The sequence below is a fragment of the Triticum urartu genome, chromosome 1A (assembly GCF_056163025.1).
Source record: "Triticum urartu cultivar PI428250 chromosome 1A, HENAU_Tu73, whole genome shotgun sequence".
Classification (NCBI taxonomy): domain Eukaryota; kingdom Viridiplantae; phylum Streptophyta; class Magnoliopsida; order Poales; family Poaceae; genus Triticum; species Triticum urartu.
In genome coordinates this window covers 155,851,026-155,859,728 of record NC_141873.1, presented here as the reverse complement: position 1 = coordinate 155,859,728, position 8,703 = coordinate 155,851,026, and the positions used below count along the sequence as shown (strand labels likewise).

Here is an 8,703-nt window from a genome sequence, read left to right as displayed (position 1 = left end):
GGATGGATTGCTTGTGGGCACCTGGAGAATACAGTGTTGTCCTAGGATATCCTGGAGTACCTATGTGATCATCCTACGGTCCGCCACCCAGGCTCAAAGGGATCATAAGATTATTCATGCTAGAAACTTCCGTGTGTGCAGCCACAAGGCATTATGGGCTCTGTCATAGTTGAGTATGTTGTGTGACCTCTTTCAGTGGCGGCCTAGCAGATGTAGGGGAAAATAGGTGTAACGGTCCACCCAGAGTAAAGAGTTAATGCTTCAGAAAGACTGTGTCTCGGTCATCCGCTTCTCAAACATCCTGTAGTGCGAGAAATCCAATGAAGGAGATCGAGTCTTGTGGGAAAAAGTGCGCAAAACTCTGCAGAGTGTATAAACTAATCATGGTTAGCCGTGTCTCGGTTATGGACATCTTGAGTATCTGGTACTTGAATTATTGATTTGATCTCATCACTCTAAGATTAATTTGTTGGGTTGATAATTACTTTTAATTGGGATTGAGTTGGAGGAACCTTCTCAATGTTGTTTCAACTACCATAATAGTTAAGTAAAATATATTCCTTTGTTGTAGGGAAAAATTGGCTTTTCGCAAAAACATATTAACCATAGAGCCTTCACCAGCCATATATGCGTATCTCTATTTTTAATGAAGCAGTTGATAGTCTTCACCGGTCAATTTTCGTCCTATTAAAAACGAGTTTTTTTCATTCCCAATCCCACCTCCCACATCCCAGCTATTCCGCCCTGAAACCGCGAACCAACCTAATTTTTTTTGTTAGCGATGCAGGCCACGATCCGCCGGTCGATTCAGAAATAACCGGTGTGAAGAAAATCTACGAAAATTAACCGCTCCCCTCCATCTATTTCCTACGATCCCTCAAGGACGCCCCAGCCCCCGAGACGAGCCGCCGCCGAGATCCGAGACGATCCGCCGCCGCCGAGGACCGAGTGGAACCGCCGCCTCCACGTCGCCGCCGGCGGCGCTGGCCAGGCTCCCCACCGATGGGCGCGCCGGGTCGCCGCTCCTCGAGGCCAGTTCCCCTCGTTGCTCCAGATCGCGCCTCAGTTTGTGATCCCTTGGGGATCCTGCCAGGCCGCCGCCGCCGAGGACTGAGTGGAGACGCCGCCTCCACGTCGTCGCCGCCGGCGCTGGCCAGGCTCCCCACCGATGGGCGCGCCGGGTCGCCGCTCCTCGAGGCCAGTTCCCCTCGCTGCTCCAGATCGCGCCTCGGTTTGTAATCCCTTGGGGATCCTGCCGGTGCTTGAGGCGTCCGCGATGGTGCGGACTCAGGACCGAGCGGTGGGGCACATCATGCGTTCTGGTTGAGAGATTGGTCAGGCTGGCGTGGGAACTGAACTGCCGTCGATGGATTTTTTTGGTAGCTTGGCTGCATGTTGCTTCAGATTTGGTACTACCCCCATCTCTCTCTCTCTGTTTGTGTGTGTGTGGGCGTGCGCGCGAAGCAGTCGATCTCTAATTGCCGACTGCCGACCCATCGCCCCAATGGCCGTCGCATCAGTTCCATACCGCTACAGCACTGCCAGCCACCGTCGTTGTATTGCCTTGGATTCAGTTGTGGCTTCGGCTGGAACGGTGTTGTCTGATGCCCTGGTCCAAGCGGGTTTGGTCCGCTGATGCCAGGTATGAGATGCTCTTGAGACTGATCGCGCCATGTGGGCATGCGTGTAATGGGTATCATGGTCTGTAGAGGCAACCTTTTTTGGGTAGAAAAATGAGGGGTGATGATGATGATCAAGATAGTCGTGTTGTATGGGTACTAAATAGACCCTGAATGGGTGACCATGTTCGGGTTGCCCTTACAGCCCACACTTACCTCTCTTGCAGCCTGTTCAATTCATCGCCAATGTTGGATTATCTGTCCACGGTCGTTCTGACAAGTGCAAACCATGGCAGTTCTCTTACACTGTGATGGGTAGATTATGCAGCAAAAGATGTGAGTGTTGGGCTTGAGATGAAAGACAAAACTGAGTCCTCTTTTGCTACACTACAGATACTCATTGTTTCACAGTTGAGTTGCATTTTGTTTTGGATTTGGTATAATCGTCATCACACTCTCTTTCTCAAACACTAAACCAAATCAGTTGCATTACATTTTACCTCAAATCTTTGTCTATAGTCACTTATAGGATTAGAAGTTTGAATGAGCACAATCTGTATTAAACAGTATCTGCCCTTATTATTTTTGACATGAAAATGATGTTTGCTTTACATTGAGCAACCACCTTATGTCCTTTAATATGTAATTGCAGGTAGTACATTGTAGATGCTGATCCAAAATGCATAGAAACATGGGTAGAGATGGGAACTATCAAAGCAATTGGAACTATCTGGGACGAACAGCGTCATCATCTTATACTGCTAACATGTAATACTTCATTTATGTACAACATAACGATGCCTCTTATGTATCTTTCTATTGTATTGAAACCATAACGCAATTAACTGTTGAATTTGCCCTGCAACAGGATTGACCGATCTAGGAGATACTTATGAGCTTCTGAAGCTCGATTGTTCAGATTATCATGGGCGAGATGACAATGAAGAGCCTGATATAGTAAGTGTCGATCTTCTGATCTTGGCATATAGCAAGTGTTTAGCTTCATAAATGAGTTCTGTAGTATGTGCCTTTCTTCTCCATAACTGGATGAAACATATGATTCAGAGGTCGAGGTCCTCTAAATGGAATTTGCAGACATTATCCTCAATAATTGAATTTGTACCAAACTTGATGGGTAACTTTATTTTAATATTCTGCTGGCCGTCATTTGCTCTATTTGTTTATTTATTTTCCTAGCAACTATGTGCTGTTACAAGCTTCATTCTGAATTTTGATGTAAATCTCATGTTCCTAGGTCCACCATGACATCAATGCACCATTGTCCCGCTATTTCATTACACCGGACAGTAATCATATTTTACTGGCAATCAGCTAATCAGTGACTATAGTGATGTTCTCATCATCAAGGCACTGCAAATAGGTGTTTGTGTAATTAAATTAGACATGTGGCCAAATTCTTCTAAAGATGACACTGATATTCTCCATCAAAGTACTGAATATGACTTCCGCTGACAGTACTCATAGTTATGCTTCCGTTACTGAAATCTTCATGAGTGTGGATCCTATATGATTCTCTTCATATAAAATACTACTATTTTGGGAAAGGCATCTAGCTGAGTTTTAATGAAACTCTTGAGCGAAAAATATTTCTAACGGTGTTAGAACGACAACTGACAAGGACTGCCACGATTAGAGCTACCATTTGGCCCCATGTTTCAGTATGCAGTCAAGCATGCAATAAAGGTAATGACAGGGCATTTTGTAGTTTCGGGTAGTGCATGTAGTTTTCGCCAAATTGTATGTTACAGTTAACATCGTAGGAGATTGGAATTCTGAATTTGGATGCTTTCATGCATATCGAAGAAGTAGAATACTCCCTCCGATCCAAATTACTTGTCGTTGAAATAGATGCATCTATAATTGACATACATCTAAGATACATCCATTTCAGCAACAAGTAATACGGATTGGAGGGAGTATCAATTTTGCTGTGTTGAAGTCGTTATGGAGGTGACAAGGAATCTATATTGCTCTGTAGATGACGACATTGTGCATTGCAATATATATTGCTCTGTAGAAAAATACATTTATGTGGAGTATGCTTCAGGTAATTCACCAATGCATTTGTTTCATCATTTCTTTTTGACTATTAACTGCGTGAGCAAGTGTCTAATAATAGAAAAGTTCCCCATTGGGTCGCTACTACAACTAAATGGGCTTGTGAATAGCTGTAGAACGTACTCTATTTTGTTCCCCGTTGAAGGGCAATGTTCCTGTTGGTCTCTCAAAAGAACTGAAAGAAATGCAACCTTGACAATTGAATGCCCACATTCCTTGTTGGAGATCATAGAGCTATATACATTAATGAGTTATTATGTTGATGCACATTGCATTGCATTTACTAAACTTGTTTTCTTCTTACCAGATTCAGTGGTAATGTAATTTTGGTCGGGCAGGGGTTTGTGAAGAAAACTAGCAAGGTTCATAGATGCACCCAGGTGGAATGTTTACTTTCCAAATGTCAAGTATTTAAAAAAAGTTAGACATATAAATGTCTGAGTCCTTTGTGTTCTTGTCAAATATCATGCAAAAATGATAAGGAGGACGAGGTTATGAGGTAATGTGCTCGGGCGGGAGGAAGAGGTACTGGTTCAAACCATGAAAGTTCTTAGCTCATAATTGCTACCAATTCTACAGAAAAGGTTGTGATTTTGTTAACCTGACTAGAGCTTTCATGTTATGTCAGTCCTTTATTTAGATGATTTAGCTGTTGACCTACCGTTCCTTTCTAGATGATTACTTGCAGTTCTTTTACTAAGGCAGTGCATCTAGGGTTTCTTTACTTGCTCACTGACCATTCAGTTCAATGACGGCCAATGCGGTAGAATCGAGGCTGCAACTCTAGCACTTCAAAGAGGAAAAGAAAACATGACTACTTCATGGCGAGGTAAGGAGTGGCTTAATTGAATCTGCTACATTGTTATTTTTACATTGAGATTGCAATCATACAAGGACTATTATTGATTATTCAATGACTCGATGTTAATTTTGATTTTAATTATACTGGTGAACAACTTAAAGATGTCGTAATATAATTATAGCAAATATATTATGGTATATTTCCTACAGAGATCAAGCAGAGCTAATCTACCGACTTCAGATTACTCTGTGCGATAGTGTGCAACTTTCGGAAGTACATTTTTCTCTTATAAAATCAATGATGAGTGGTCCATTAGGTTTCTGTGATTAAAAAGGTTGTAGACAACTTCACAAGAAAAATCATTGGAGCTTGGTCTTGGCGATTACATTTTCAATTAGGTATTCCAGTCTGAAAGGGAGATTATTTTGTTGATGGTACAGGATGGTGCAATTTTTATGATTGATTGCCTTATTACTGCTGAATATTTGTGATGTTGGCCTGTTTGGCGCTTGTTATTGCGAGTCCTTATTTGTTCGGGCTTCCCTTCTGCTTTATCTCTTATTACGTGACAACTTTAGCTTTGATTTTTGTCTCTCTGGAGTTCCCTAAAGAATTCCCCCAACTCTAAATTGTACCAATGCAAAGTTATTACTTTGAGCAGAGAAGAGGAGGGCAGCGAGGAGCGAACATGGGGATGGGTGGCTGGGGCGTTTCTTGCACGAGGATGGGGAAATTGGAGTTATCCAAGACCGGAAATGTCCCTGTTGCTCTTAGGAAGGATACTTTATTTTTCAGTCATTTGCTATTACTCCAAGTAAGAACTGCGATTTTGCAAAGAGTAAGCCATTTCTTGTGAATCTTGTAAGTTTCTGCATTTTGTAGTTCAAGAGCTCCTGGTTTGGTTTGGCCTCGATCCAAACACGTTGTTAGACTTTCAGTCCATGGGCTCGGTAAATCGAGATCGAGAGACGTCGTAGACTTTCAACCCATGGCCTCAGTAGATCGAGAGAGGGAGAGAGTAGTTAGGTGGCGGCGGCGGCTCCGGAGCACGAGTGCGACAGCGGCAACAGAGCATGAGCGGGCATGGACTGGGGACTAGAACATGGATGTGGAAGATGGAGCGACATCTGTGGTGCGACACCGTGTGGCGGTTGTCCGAGGTGTTGTCGATGTGGAGCGGTGCCATTTGGACTGAAGCCTAGCATCCTAAGATGGCAGGCTGGTGTCAACGCCGCTAGGGGTGGTGCCGATGGAGACGCTGGGACGAGGTAGCGATGTAGGGGTCGAGAGTAGCTGTTGTATGTGTGTGTGTCCCCTCCATTGATTTGTGACCAAGCCCACGGGAAATCTAGCCAGCAACTGGTAGTGTCTTTCTGAATTGTGGAGTCTTTCGCTGAGGCCATGCATTGAGAAGGTGAACTTCTGATGCATCTATCATCCATGGGCTAAAAATTGAATTATCAACAAGTATGATGATAGCCAGTGTTACTGTGATCTCCAAAGAACAATAACTATGCAACATAGTGCTGAACTTTGACATTTTCGTTTTGTTATAAATTTCCTTTTAATATTTCGTAATTTATTTAATTAATCTTTCTATTAATATTTGGTTTCACTATAGTAAATTTATTTGAAGGTCTCCATGATGGCATAATTCAATGTAGATTGATGTGTCGATTATTTTGGCATGCATTTATTTGCCCAACATTACCTAGATACTTAGTGCCATTACAATGACATCCTGTTTTATTTCAGAAAGTGATTGCTCCATCACATACACATTAAAAGAAATTGCACAACTGCACCATGGCTATCCAGTATATCAAGCAAGATTAATCTAAACATACCTTACAACATCTCATTACTCCCATCGAGGTAATCTAAACATGTTCTTAATGGCGACAAATTTGAGCAGAAGATATTCTTAATGGCAACAAGTAACTAATTCTTTCGTTTCTATGGAATATGTAAATTCATATGCAGGTAAGCAGGTTAATCTAAACATGCCTTACAGTATCCCATTACTCTTGTTGAAGTTTTATACTGTTAGATTTCACCTTTGTTTGTATTAAATATCTGAAGTAACGGAGCTTGATTTTCAGTTTTGATTTTTCACTCACTTCATAGCCAACATTACAGTGGTATATGTTGTATGTATTTCAGCACTATACTTTTCCCTCGGTCTATATAGTTACTGTTACTTGCCTAAAAGACCGGGAATTTTCGCTGTTCCGTTTCAACAACATGGTATAAATCTAAATAGTTACTATTACCTGAGGACAGCTTGTCTTCCCCAACATGGGATTTGTTGTTAACTCTACTCATCTTCGATGTTTATACATGATTGGCAAGTGTCAGCAACTTATCGTGTTCACTTTTGGTTAGCAAAGGTTTTGATATAACAGTCAGATATTTATGTTTGGGATTAGCTCATAGGTTAGACTCTGGGTTCCCTTCCCCTCTGTCGATCGCTCCAGCAGCGAGAGGGTGGGGGAGCCCCTGTTCTCTGCTTTGGTGTGTATATAGGGTGTGTGGGTTGGTTTCTAGCTGGCAGCGCTCAGGAGGCAGATGTGCTGCCGATGCGAATAAATTTGGTGTTGTTCCTTTCCCTATGCGTTGTCATCCTCTGGGCCTTGACGGGGTGCGTGCAGATTGGTGTCTCGGGATCCGTTGGACCTGTCGAGCTTTGGTGTTTCTGGGTATGGCCATCGCGATGGAGAAGGTTGCCATGCCGTGGAGATTTCGTCTCCTGGCTTCGTCCCCATGGTGGCTGGGCGTGCTTCATCCCTCATCATGGAGCCTAGGAGTCATGTTCAGGAGTTGGAGCGGCGCCAGATCTCCCCGTGTCTCGTCCTTAGTGGTTCTTCATCATGTTGCATCTCCGGTGTGCTGGTCCGACTGGACCGAGGTTGACGACTTCCTGGCTGCAAAGAACCTGTCTACACTCCACAAGATCATGCCGGCAAAATGTAGAGCGGCGCCTGATCTCCCCATGCCTCGTCCTCGGTGCTTCTTTGTCATGTTGCACCTTCGGTGTGATGGTTCTACTGGACAGAGGTTAACGACTTCCCGGTCGCGAAGAATCCGTCCGCACTCTACAAGGTAACGTCGGCTCCATGTTGGAGCGGGAGCGCGCCTTGAGCCCGCATCTGAGTTTGTTGTATCTGAGTTTGCGGTGGGTCGAAGCCCCAAGGACTCGATTGTGATTTGTGTTTTCTCTAGGGTGCTTATACCACTGGTGTTCTTTAATATATGACCTGGGTCTTCTCCACAAGAAAGGGTGATATCTATCATTTGTAATGCATTGCACACTACAGAGTTATGTGTTTGTGCTACTTTCTTTATTTTGTGCATCAGATATGAAAGTCTACATCGTTGGATTTCATTTTTATTTTGAAAACCCATTGCAAGTGAAGTTGATTTCAATTATTTCTTGTATATTATTGGCTACTTTTTTTATATATGTGAAATTTGACATGCCTTATGCTTATATATGCAGCCGGTAATTTTTTTAAAATGCCCGTGGCAACGCACGGGCAGTCTACTAGTAGTGATAGCATTTATCTGTTCATTACTCTACTGTGTTACATTGCCAATATATTCCATGTGCTGATCCGTTTTCGGGCTGCAATGTATCATGTTGCAGACTTTTCAGATGACGAGTAAGACGCCGTAGGTCGTTTGCCATGCATTCAGCTATGCCGTTGGAGTTGATGGATTCACTTTATTTTCCAAGCCTTCCGCTGTTATCTTATTTAGATGGTCTTAAGCCATATTTATTGTAATAAGTTCTCTTTGGAGACCATCTATGTAATAAGTGTGTGATTGCTATTCTGTTATGAATCCTTCTAGTACTGTCATCATCCTCTTATTAAAAAGCATCAGTTGGAGAGCACCATTGTCATTTGCATCCATTACTGTTAGTTTACATTGAGTATGACTTGAATGGATTTCTTTTACCATGAATTACAATTTCCAGTCAGCCCTTGATCTTCAGGGGTGCTCTGCATTTATGTTTTGCTATCTCAGAAAGGGCTAGCGAGATACCATCTTGTTATATCATATTATGTTGTTTTGAGAAACTGTTGTCATCTGAAATTTATTATTATTGCTCGCTAGTTGATTATGCCACTGATATGAGTAAACATGAAACCAAAATGTTATTGTGAATATGGTTAGTTCATAATCTTTGCTGAAAATATC

General features: G+C 42.7%; 1 long non-coding RNA gene across 25 annotated transcripts; it reads left to right on the top strand.

Moving 5' to 3' along the window:
- Positions 1 to 732: 732 nt before the first annotated feature.
- LOC125552569 (uncharacterized) lies at positions 733 to 8,398 on the top strand. Of its 25 annotated transcripts, none has more exons than XR_015599483.1 (6): positions 736 to 1,409; positions 2,272 to 2,387; positions 2,488 to 3,687; positions 4,006 to 4,078; positions 4,181 to 4,527; positions 5,162 to 7,889. It is a non-coding gene; the product is annotated as an uncharacterized LOC125552569 (long non-coding RNA). The 25 variants fall into 25 exon arrangements; XR_015599489.1 differs by having other exon boundaries at positions 2,488 to 4,527; positions 5,162 to 5,314; positions 6,256 to 6,375; positions 7,152 to 7,889; XR_015599485.1 differs by having other exon boundaries at positions 2,488 to 4,527; positions 5,162 to 5,314; positions 6,256 to 6,375; positions 6,484 to 7,889.
- Positions 8,399 to 8,703: the final 305 nt, after the last annotated feature.